The sequence below is a fragment of the Aedes aegypti genome, chromosome 3, assembly GCF_002204515.2.
Source record: "Aedes aegypti strain LVP_AGWG chromosome 3, AaegL5.0 Primary Assembly, whole genome shotgun sequence".
In the NCBI taxonomy this organism is placed as follows: domain Eukaryota; kingdom Metazoa; phylum Arthropoda; class Insecta; order Diptera; family Culicidae; genus Aedes; species Aedes aegypti.
The window spans coordinates 258,561,804-258,574,504 of record NC_035109.1 but is presented as its reverse complement, the minus strand read 5'-3'; positions in this window follow the sequence as shown (position 1 = coordinate 258,574,504).

Sequence of the window (12,701 nt, the reverse complement as noted above, 5' to 3'; positions counted from 1 at the left end):
AAAAACCTCGGTCGGCGGAGCAGTTTTTTCCAAAGTTGCTGATAAATCTAAGCAGAAGATTAATTATTTCTAATGTCTGCTACGTTTGCAGGCATGAAATTTCACTCAAATGGCTATTTATGATTCGATGTGTTGCAAACTTAATCATTTTTTGCTGAGAGGTTCATGTGAGGATTTGAACAGCATGCGCATAATTGGTATGCACAAAGTGGAATAAGAAAAAAAACTCAGCAAACACAGAAAAAGAAGACCGTCTTCGCGAGTCTCGTCTCAGGGTTAAACTACTAACACAAATGTACGAGTTTACTCTCAATTGATAAATTGGAATAATTTCTTTTTTTAACAAAAGAATTAAAACTTTATTTGAGTAGTTTTTAACGCACTGAATACATGAAATCTCTTGAGCATGAGCATAATGGTGCGGCTTATTTTTCAAATGTTCTCATTACCAATAATTCTTGTTTTCTCCTGAATTCAAATCACTTCAAATTTTGAGCCAAAAATATTAGGATTTAGAGGTGGCGCTAGTAACTTGAAGGTGAATTTCCAAGTAATGATATATGACCTTCAGTAAAGTCTTCATAACTGTTATTTTCCAACCAATTTTGAAGCTTTGAGCATCATTCCCTTCAAAATAAAACCTATGTAAAGTTTGGCGTTGTGTTTGTCTGAAAATAAAACTAATCTCAGTTAAATGTAGTTCTCTCTGATTTTTCCTCTTCTCATTAAAAATTCATATTTGTTTGCCCATAACTTCATGAATACTAATCCAATTCTAGATCTTTTCAATTGTTTTTAAGATATTGCAGGTGTTATTAGAATTGTTGATTTTTTTTCGCTGGAAATTACATTTTACTGTTGATTTGAAATTTATAAGGTATCTAGTCATAACTACAAGTTGAATAGCGTTAAAAGTGTACGCTTTTCAACTTGTAGCTATTTTGTTAATTTAAAAAAAATGTTTTATAAATTGTTCTTCTGAAGGTTTGCCTATTAAGAAAAATTAGTTTCAGCTAAAGTTGCCAAACATTTGAAAAATGTGATATTTTTCGTTGAAAATTCATGTTAATTAAGTTATTGTGCCCAGAATTTGGATACTTCAAAATAAGCTCTAAAAGCATGTAAAAACATTTGGATTCGGTTAAGAATTCATGAAATTGTGGGCAAATAGAGATGATTATTTTGATAAAAAGAGGAAAAAATGGAGAAACCTACATTTAACTAAGACTTGATTTGATTTAAATCGAATATGGTTCTCTGCAAACATTTCATAGAATAAATTTTGAAGAAAATGGTGCTAAGAGCTTCAAAATTGGTTGAAAAACAACAAAACTATAAAGACTTCACTGAAGGTCATATTTCATACCTTGGAAATTCACCTTCAAGTTGCTTGCGCCATCTCTAAATCCTAATATTTTTGGCCTAAAATTTAAAATTTACCTTTTTATGTGATCTAAATTCGTAAGAGCACACGAGTTTTTGGTTTTGAGAACTTTCAAAAAATGAGCCGCACCCTAATGAGCATACAACACTTACAACACGTTGTTACTACTCCGTGATTGACCAGAGCAAACGAAGTTACACAAATATAGGCGCAAACTTGTGACATAGTTGGAAAGGCTTGGGGCGCAACCTTCCAAAACGCACAATTGCAAACAAAATCGATGTAGTTCTCCCAATTTTTAAATATTCTTGTGAAAATAAGTGCATTTGATCGGAACACATTGCAATCGGTTCAGTTTTGAAGATCTTCGCCCCTCCAACTACGCTACAAGTTGGCGCCTGTGTACACAGATATTCAATGAATGGAGCTTGGAGCGAGCTAACCATTCTCAATGTGCACATTGGTAAATCGAGAGCTCAAAATTTCAAAGTTTATAACTGCTGCGGCCACATTCTGACGTTCATTTGGGAACCGAAGAAACGAAATTTGGACAACCATTATTTCTAGAAACAACCAAACACACCAGCACCAAGTTCCTTTAGTAATTCCTTCAGGTATTCCTCCTTATATTCTTCCAGAAGTTCCATCAGGAATTTCTCCAGGAGATACTCCAGGAATTACTCTAAGATTTCCTCTAGGTGTTCTTCCAAATATTACTCCAGGAGTGCTTTCAGGAGTTTTTTTTTTCAGGAACTACTTCAAGAGCTCGTCCAGGAATTCTTTCTTCCATCCTTCTTCCATCAGGAATTCCTCCAGGTGTTGCTTCAGATATTCCTCCACGAAAACTTTCAGGAATTCCTCCAGGAGTTCCTTCTGGAATGCCTAAACGAGTTCTTTCAGGGATTATTCCAGGAGTTTCTCCCGGGTGAAATAGTTCTTCGAAGGATTCCTCTAATAGTTTCGCTAGAGAAGTGCTTCCAGGAGTTCCTCCAGGTGTTTCTCAAAATATTCCTCCAGGAGTTCCTTCAGGATTTCCTTCCGGAGTTTCTTCAGGAACTCGTACATGATTTTGCAGGAGTACCTTCAGGAATTCCTCCAGGTGTAGCTTCAGAGATTCCTCTAGGACAACTTTCAGGGATTCCTCCAGGAGTTCCTTTAGAAATTCTTTCAAGAGGTTTTTTTCTGGAATTCATAAACGAGTTCTTTCAGTGCTTCTTACAGAAATAGTTCTTCGAAGGATTCCTCCAATAGTCCCACTAGAGAAGTGCTTCCAGGAGTTCGTCCAGGTGTTCCTCCAAATATTCCTTCAGGAGTTCTTTCAGGATTTACTCAAAGATTTTCTTTAGAAATTCCTTCAGGAGCTCGTCCAGGAATTCTTTCGGGAGTATCTTCAGGAATTCCTCCAGGAGTTTCTCAAGGAATTCCTCCAGGAGTATCTTCAGGGATTCCTCCAGGAGTTCCTTCTGGGATTCCTAAATTAGTTCTTTCAGGCATTCTTCTAGGAGTTTCTCCAGGGAGAAAAAGCTCTTCAACGGAATCCTCCAATAGTTCCGCTAGAGAAGTACTTCCAGGAGTCACTCCAGGTGTAACTCCAAATATTGCTCTAGGATTAGTTCCAAAAATAGTTCCTTCAGGAATTCTCTAGAAATTCCTTCAGAGATTGCTCCAGGAGTTACCTTAGGAATTTCTCCAAGAGTTCCTCCATGAATTCCTCCAGGAGTTCCTTCTGAAATTCATAAATTAATTCTTTCAGGCATTCTTCCAGGAGTTTTTCAAGGGAGAAAAAGTTCTTCGAAGGATTCCTCCAATAGTTCCACTTCCAGGAGTTCCTCCAGGTGTCCCTCCAAATATTTTTCCAGGAGTTTCTTCAGGAATTATTAAAAGGATTTCCTTCAGAAATACTTTAAGGAGCTCTTTCAGGGATTCCTCTTAGCAGGAAGCTCCAGAAGCTCGTTCAGGGATTTCAACAGGATTTCCTTCTGGGATTCCTCCATGAGTTTTTTAGGGATTCATTTAGGAATTGCTTCCAAAGAAATCCCGGAAAACTCTCAGTGAATCCCTTCAATGATTATTTTGGAAAATCTTGGAGGAATCTGCAAATAACGTCCCGTATGAATTCTTGAAGGATTTTTTTCAGCGACTCAGGCAGGGATTCATCCAGATATTCCTCAGGAAAATACCCCAGCATTTTCTTCGAATAGTTCTCCGGAGAATCTTTCAGATATACTTATAGTTATATGGTATCTTGCAAAATTTCCTGATGGTATGTGTAGAGGAAATCCTGGAGGAATCCCTGGAAAAAACTGTATCATATGAGTAGAAAAATCTGGAGGACTTTCTGGAAAATTTTGCGGAAGAATTCCTGGAGTAACTATTGGAAGAAATCCTGAAGCAATAAGTGGAAAACACCCAAACAAATAACTCCAAACCACTTAGACGAATGCGTGGAAAATAATATGAAAGAATTTTTGGAACAAATCATGATTTCGTTATTGAAGGAATTCTGAAAAAAAATATATCTTGAAAATCTGTTTTATATTTTACACCACTATGTATTCGATCGGGAACCTCCATGAATTCTTCCGAAAAATTCTGAAGAAACTCCCGTGGAATCTTTGAAGTCTTGAAGGAATCGTTCCTGCGTCTCAAAAGGGATTCATGCAGGCATTCTACAAGTTATTTCTAAGAGAACTCCTCAAGGAATTCCTCCAAGTAGCTCTCCGAAAAAAAAACTTCTCTAAAGTATCATTGAGAATTTCTTGATGGAATTAATGGAAGAAATCTTGAACGACTCCCCAAAGAATACTCTTGTATTCCCGGAGGGAAATTTCAATTTCCATGAGAATCCCTAAAGGTTTATATGGAAAAATCTCTAAATTAATCGCTGAAAAACCCCTTAAAGGAATTCCTGTAGCAACTCCTAAGGTAATACTTGGAAGAATTTATGAAATAATTAGAAAAATACTCCTGGACATATTAATAGAAAATTCTCTGAAGTAATCACTAGAAGAATTTCTGTATGAATCCGTGGATGAATGCTTGGAGGAATCCCTTGATCCTGGAAGAATCTCTTGAAGAATTTCTGGAGGAATCCTTGGAGAAGGAAATCACTGCTGTAGGGGTTTCTGGAGGAATTCCTGGAGGAGGAAATCTCTGAAGAATATCTTGGAGAAATCTTTTAAGGGATTTCAACAAGATTACCTAGATAAATTACTAAAGTATTGCAAAAATCCCTGGAATCATTCCTGGAGAACTTCCGGGAGTTATACCTGGGAGAAATCCTTTGTCCAGACACAAATCTCTCTATGTGGTTCTGTAGGAATCATCCTTGGAGGAAATGCCTGCAGGCACCATGGAGGAGAAAATCTCTGCTAAAAGATATCCTGGATGAATCCTAAAGTAATTACAAACGGAATACCTGTAGGAAATCCTCAAATGTCAAGAGTAATTCCGAAAGGAATTCTTGAAGTAAATAATAGACAAATCCCTGAAGAAGTCACTGGAAGATCTCCTGGTGGTATCACCGGCGCAATTTTTTAGGGAATCTCTGGAGGATTTTCTGAAGAATATTCTAGAGGATTTCCCCCAAGATATTCTTAAAAAATCACTGGAGGGATCCTTGAAGAGTCTCATGGAATGCTTGAAAGATCCCTTGAAAGTTTTTTTTTTTTTCAGAAAAGTAGTTTATCATGGAATTATTGCAAGAATTATTGGATCAAAAAAAGAATGTTTTTGAAGCACTATCATTGCATAAAAAATCAAAGTTATTTCTTGCGGAATTCTTAAAAAAGGAATGGTGACTGTAGAAATGCCTAACAATACAGCTGGAATATTATCTATTGGTATGCCAAGAAAAAAGTTTGGAAGAATTCACACCTGGCTTCTCAGAACTATCCACCAAAACAGTTCTTTAGGAATACTTATTATTTCTACAAAGAAACACGGGTGTTTTTAGGAAAAAAATCTGAAAGTGGCTTCGTGGCCGTGCAGTTAGCGGCGTCAGTCGTTTAGGCGTATTGTGCCATGAAGTGTGGGTTCGATTCCCGCTCCAGTCGGTGGAAGCTTGTCGTCAAACGATAAATTCATCATTGGGCTACTGGGTGTTTCATGTTGTCCGTTGCCTAATGTTTGTGATCGTTCAGTCTGTATAGCCTTGAGCTGAAGACGGTGTAAATTGTCTTTTTATCCCGGAGAAGTTGTATGCCATCGTTGTTAAATACTGTGCATAGTTGCTTGCATGAGGAAGCTCAAATTGATTAAGGATTTCCTACTAGCCTAGGCATATATCGCTATCAACTTGGTACTCGATATCAAGTTAGAGAGCTATAGGGGAAAAGCATTAATTTTCGACCCATCCATACGATTTTGGCCTACTTTGTATGGAAATCGGAAAATTGTCACAGAATTCTTGTAGGTCGAAAACTAGTGCTTTTTTTCCTACTTGCCATGTTCTAGCTAGATAAACCATTTGCACCGCGGCACAAATATGCGTAGATCGGAAGAATACAATATTAAAAGTTGGTTTTCATGGCTATTGGTTCTATTACTCAATACTTCCCGAACTCGATGGTCCCTTCAATATCGAGTTATGAAGAGTAGACTATATACTTAGTTCTGTAACTGCCGACCGTCCAATTCAAACTAGCATATTGGCATCGCAACCCAATAATGGCGAACCCCTGGACCGTAATAGATGATGAACAACTTCTAGCCTTGGGCCATCCGGAGATAGGATGGAGCATATTTTATGCACCAAAAGAGCTCCTACGATTTTTCCTCACGTACATACATGCTTACCTGGATGAGCACAATAACGCAGCAACGGTAAGTATGCTAAAAGACGACACAATCAAGAACGCCTGGTCCCGATCGATACGTATGGTGAGAAACTGTAAGCGGGAAGAAAAAAAAAGCTAAAATTATATCCCGAGGAATGCTTTTTAAGTGTCTATTATCATTAAATTTACCGCGCATAAATAATTGTAAGTCTCGTGTGTTGCCGTTTGGTATCAATAGGCTTCTGCAGGTTTGTGCCCCCGAATAAGAATCTCCTCTTCTGGACGGCTATGTGCTCTCTGCCTAATGGGGACCTGCTTTTGTTCAAGATATAGAGGCAGGGAGTTGAGTTCGTGCAATTCATAATGTAGGGAAGTAATTCGTTGCGGAAAAAAAGACTGCCAGCTATTTTGCCGATGTCGATAGAATGGAGCTGGGTCCTCACGCTGTACAGAAGCTGAAGTCGGTAACGATGGTGAAGTTCTGGCATTTTGGAGGATTCATTAGAGTAGGTTTAATTAGCAAAATTAACACGTTTCGTCGAATAATGACGCCTTTCAATGTGGCGGAGGTTGTCGCCAGAAGGGTCAATTAAGGTTTATGGCGGTGCGGTGAGTTAAAGCAAAACATGTGCACTGTTGCACATTGCGTGAACGATGTGATGAGGTTTGAGTGATGAAATCTTTGTATACTGGAGCCTTCATTCACATAGCTTGAAAATTTTCGTAACTTCAATTTGAGTAACTCTTCTTCTTCTTCTTTCTGGCGTTACGTCCCAACTGGGACAAAGCCTGCTTCTCAGATTAGTGTTCTTATGAGCACTTCCACAGTTATTAACTGAGAGCTTTCTTTGCCGATTGACCATTTTTGCATGTGTATATCGTGTGGCAGGTACGAAGATACTCTATGCCCTGGGAATCGGGAAAATTTTCTTTACGAAAAGATCCTCGACCAGCGGGATTCGAACCCACAACCCTCAGCATGGTCATGCTGAATAGCTGCGCGTTTACCGCTACGGCTATCTGGGCCCCCTGAGTAACTCTAATTACGTAATATTACAGGAATGAAACTTTTGAGGCTACATTGAAATATTGTGCTAAAACAAAGGAACATCTTCAAGGTAACTGTATTCTTTGTGTAATCAAAAATATGTTTAATTGAACTCGTGAATTGATTGGAGTATATGCTGCAGATGCATATAGGTAATCAGTTGCCATTGGGAGTTTTACCATAGCAATTAAAACTTAGACGTGGTAAAAAATTGAATGCATAATGTATTGAATTCAAAACCTGTCTAAGGTAGTCCAAGCACTAATTTAAACAAAGACTTTAGATCTACTTGCGTAACCAGTAGTTTATCTGGCGTTGATTAGTAAAGTTTACGCTCAAACAGGCTCAATAAACTATGTCCTTTCATATTTCAAGTTCAAATATTTTAGTGGTCATATAAAAACTTCTTTATGTACAGGCCTTCGTTTCTTCAACGGCCCCTAGACATCTCTCAAAAGCTTACGAATAGCGTTTTAGAAATGCAGACTTAATCAATCAAGTTTTAAAGTCAAACGATTGCTTACGGACATTCGAAAACTCCTTTAAGAACAAAACTTCTTGTCTTGTGCCTCTCCACTGATAACACTCGATGTCTTCTTCGTAGGGACGTTCCGATATTGCGAAGTATCGATATTTGATTCGATACGATTATCGAAACAAAGTATCGATACCACCGATATATTGATTCAAAATATCGATATATCGAAATATCATATGATATATTTCCTAAAATTCGACAAACAATATTTGAATACTCAACATTATTGCTGTTTTGATCGACATTTACATAAATATTTTATATTAACATGTTTGGGTTTTCTCCATATCTAAAACCCAGGCATGTTTTCTGCTGGGTGTAAATAGGTATCTGGTCAATTATCATTTCCTATTCCTCAGCTTTCGCAAGGACATGGCCAAGACAATTGTCGACTGCTGAAGGATGCGTCAATTATGACTAAGAGGCAATTTTAAATCTTTGTCTATGGTAATTGACGAGAAGCAGACAACCCTCTTAGAGCGGCGTGAGGCTGTGCCAGCTACGAATGCTCTTTGCTAATGCTAGTTGTAGAGCTAAAACCCTACAATTGTTCTCTATATATATTAGTTTACGATATATCGGAAGGAAATATCGATATCACCGATAAATTGAATAGAAAATATCGATACCAAAATATCGAATATTGAAAGCAAAATATCGATATTCCGATTTATCGCAAGTATCGAAACGTCCCTACTTCCAGGGTTTTGCAAATCGGAATCATCCCGGTAATCACACATATAGGCCAGGGGAAGTGGTTCACCTAGAGTGAATTTCTGTCAGAGAAAAAGTAGATTTTGTATGAGAATTGACAGAAAAATTGCCTATTGCCTCCGACGATATTGTTCTGTATGCGCATGCTACTCTCATGACCATGAGCCGGACGTGCTGTTGAGCTTGTCTTGATTGGGGTTAGTTTTCGGTGCTCCACCAAGGCCAGAACTCCATATCTCAGTACCGACGATGATACACAAGTCAGAAGACGGCTCCTACTGCTTCTTGGACCATGAACGTTCGGCATGATCCTTGTAAAAGCATTGGTTGCCTTTGCCGCCTTCTTACATGCATAGTCGACGTGGCTTTTGAAGTAAAGCCGATTGTCTATCATCACGCCCAGCGGTGCTCAGACACCGCTGTATGACACCACATATGACGGTAATCTCAGCGTGTTGAACCACTTTACGATTGCTGACTAGTAGCATCTCCGTTTTGTGGTGAGCTATATTTAGCTTGACTCCATTCATTCAGTTCTCGACTGTGTCCATTGCCTCCATGGCTAGCACTTCCATTTCCTCCAGCGTTTTGCCTATTACTGTTAGGACGACGTCATGAGCAAAGCCAACGAACTCGACGTCCATGGGTAATTCCAGTGATAGGACTCCGTCGTACATCCCATTCCACAGTGTCGGATCCTTGCGGAACTCCCGCCGTTACTCTTAACTCCTTTCGACCGGCGCCAGTTATATGGACCAACACTCGATGCTCGAAGTAGCTCTGCAGAATACGGCACAAATATTCAGCATCTGTATCTTTGATATAACTGGGAAGTGCCCTTCGTCCATGCATTTCTGCATCACTTTTCGGAACATACACAGGTACGCTAGGATCAGCGCTTCAAGTGCCACATTCGGTATTCCAGCCGGTCCGGAGGCCTTCCTCACCTTCAATGCTGCTACAAACTCGTCATTGGAGACCTGACGATCTTCGGCGTTTGCTCCTTCCTCGTCGTCATATTTTGTATGAGTAGCCACAGTGTCAGATCATGCGTTGGGAAGAGATCCTCGACACAGCTCTTTGTAGTACTCGGGCTATCTCAGCGTTATCTTGCGTTTGAAAGCAACTTTGATTGCTTGGAATACGACCTTTCGCTCATATGCTTCCCTTGACTTCTACGTACCTTGCTCTCTGGTAACGCCTCCCTGGCTTCATGCCAAGCAGCGCGGAGAGTGTTGAGTGCCTTGTTTCACCAATACGCGGAACGTCGATCGTTGCGGGGCTCCCGGTTTTGTGACATCGTTGTTAGCCCTATCGCGTCCAAATTCAGTCCATCGCTGTCGGTGCAAAGTGCTTCAACGATGAGATCTCAAGGATCAAAATGATTCGTCTTCTACTGCCGGTTGCCAATTGTGTTCCTCTGCATTGCCGCAGTGTCCCGTTGGCCAATCTTTTAGCGTATCGCCTGGTCATCGCTATGGATGTACTCTTCGCTTACCCTCCATTTCATGTTGCCCGCCACTGATGAGATACAAAAAGATAGGTCGATGAGCTTCTCCCGTCCGTCTTTCCAAAATGTGCTAACGGTGCCTTGGTTATACAATCGTACGTCTAGCTAGAGCCTCCAGTAGGTTGTAACCTGAGAGAGAGGAGACAGCTCACTGACAACTGGCTTGTTTTCTTGGCTTCTTTGATTTCTTCTTCTCATGTTTGGGTTGTGCACAATGGTTCGGAGAGCATAAATTGGGTCAAAACCATTTTCACATACGATTTGTTATCAAAAATATCATAAAATTAAAAAAAAATTAACATCAATTTGAGTCCAATCGACAATATTTAAATATTCAACAATTTTATATGCAAGAGCACAGGAAAATAACCTGAATTTTTCAATCACTTCCAGTTCAGCCAAATTTTGACGGTTTTTCACGCTCTGCCCTTCGAATGTGCGGTTTTCCAGTGACAGTTGATGACAGGTTCCCTTGACTTTTGGGAGCTCGCAATCTAAGCCAGTCTTAGTTTCTGTTGTCGATTGCCACAACAGTTGCTGTACGGTGTCTTAGTGATTCAGGTTGATCTGCGTTACCTCCGTTACTGTTGGGCTACGATCGCCTTTTAGTATTCGTGGCAATTGGAGCAGCCCGTTGAATGGTTCTTTCCCCCGGTGAGCAGTTTTAGTATTCGTGGCAATTGGAGCAGCCCGTTGAATGGTTCTTTCCCCCGGTGAGCAGTGCAGGCACCTTGGTCGATTCATGCAATTCTTCCCAAAGTGACCTCTTTCTCCACATTTTCTGCACAGTTCGGTTATGTCCGGACCTTAACAGTTCGCCGCCAGGTGTCCAAAGTCCATGCACTTGAAGCATCGCTTCGGTGGCCTATCTGCTCGTGTGACAAGTCTCAGTGGCCATATCGACCAGCCAATTCTTATCTTGCCTTTCTCCACCAGTTTGTTCGCCGTGTCAACTGGCAGCCGAATAGTCGCTGACAGTGCCTCCTCTTCAAGGCTGCATTGCTCAACAACTACTTTCAGGGTAAGTGCTCGTACGTTCGCCTCGTTCGTGAAAGATTTCGCGACTAGGCCGTGCTCTCAATTGTTAGGTCGCTCTTCAGCTCAAACAGCATCCCACCTTTCTGGGTGCATCGCGTTCTAATCACGATTTCTCCAAGGTCCTTCAGGTTCGGATCGTGCTTAACTTTCCGAAGGAAATTTGCGTACGTTGTTTGGTCGTTTGCCTTAACAAGTATGGCATTCCCTTTCACGCTGCGGGCGTCTCTTTGCTTTCATCATTCCGTCCTTTTTCTTTCCGCCTTCTCTTTCTGTTTCTTTTTTATCTTTGGCGTTGACGACGCATTTTCCTTGCTCATTGCGCTGCTCTATTGGGACTTCCTCTTTCCTGGTGCAGAGAGTAGGTTTGTCACCTCGTACCTTCGGGGTCCTATGCTTGTCAGCCGCTGCTTGCTCCGTAACCTTATTTAGTGCTTTTCGGCAAGCTCTACTCTCATCTTGAGTGCTTTCTGCTCGTTCAAGGCAGCGTTGGCAGAGGATTTGATGCTCGTCAGCTTGCTCTTGATCGCGGTTTGCACATTATGCCGGTCCTTGACGAACTGGATGTCAACCTCGAGTTTTCAGGTTGTTCTTCTTGAGCAGCGATTTCGGCGTGTACACTGGACTCTGAAACCCTAACTCTCCTTGTTGTTCTTGTGTCTAACATTGATTCGAGCTACTGCTTTGCGTCGGTAGATTCTCCATGGTATGCACCGGCACCACGATCACTTTTCTGGGACGCGCTCGCGTCCTCGATTCCTGCTGTGTTGTACTCCATTGTATCTGCATTGTTTTGGAAATTCTGCATTCAAGTGGGTCCCCCCTCTAAGCCGCTATCCCCGCTCGTCGTAAGTAGTCGCCTTCGTAATCGCATGGTGATGTATGCAAGCAGTGACGCCATGCTATGGTTGACCCGGCCCTTTATGGGGTGCCAAGTTCAGAGAGACAGATCGGCGCAAGTCAGGAAAGGTTCAACTGAGCTTCTTCCACCAGCTTTGTTTTTTTTTTATAGAATTTCGCTCTTCTAGCAAAGCTAGAAACTTTCACCTAATCAGGCTATCTGTTTAGGAGTTTAGGCTCTGTGGTTCTCACTTAACAGTCTATTACGGTCTATTACTAAACGGTCTACTACGGATACACGTTTAAACTGCGATAACAGATAAAAAGGGAATAACAACTCTGTACCACGCCACTGGCTTGGGCTACAAGTCCGATGTCCCCCTGGAACTCAAACAACTAATTCGAAATACAAAGTACAGGCGGGTTTTGTAATATTACACAGGGCCGAACCTGTGATCGAAGCAAAACATAATAATTTTTTCTCTGAGTGGAAAATATGTTTCTCGTAACAATGAACGGAAAGAGACAAACCTATACATAACATTGAACTCAATCTGCTAATCTACATTCCAAACTTCCAAATAAAAACTCTTGAGGACAGGCTTTTTTATTTTGTTATTCTAAAATCGATCATCAAGGAAGGGGTTCTCTGCTTCACTTACATGCTAATGCTAAAAACGATGAGACAAACACGGTTTGTTATTTTGCTTATTTACACACACTAGCTGTACATATAAGTAAATATAATCATATATTAATCAGCATATGAGTTCGTTTGACGGAAATTGTATATATTAAAACTCTTTCTTTCTCTCTCTTGATCCGTAGCTTTCTCTCACTTTTAGTGTCATTTT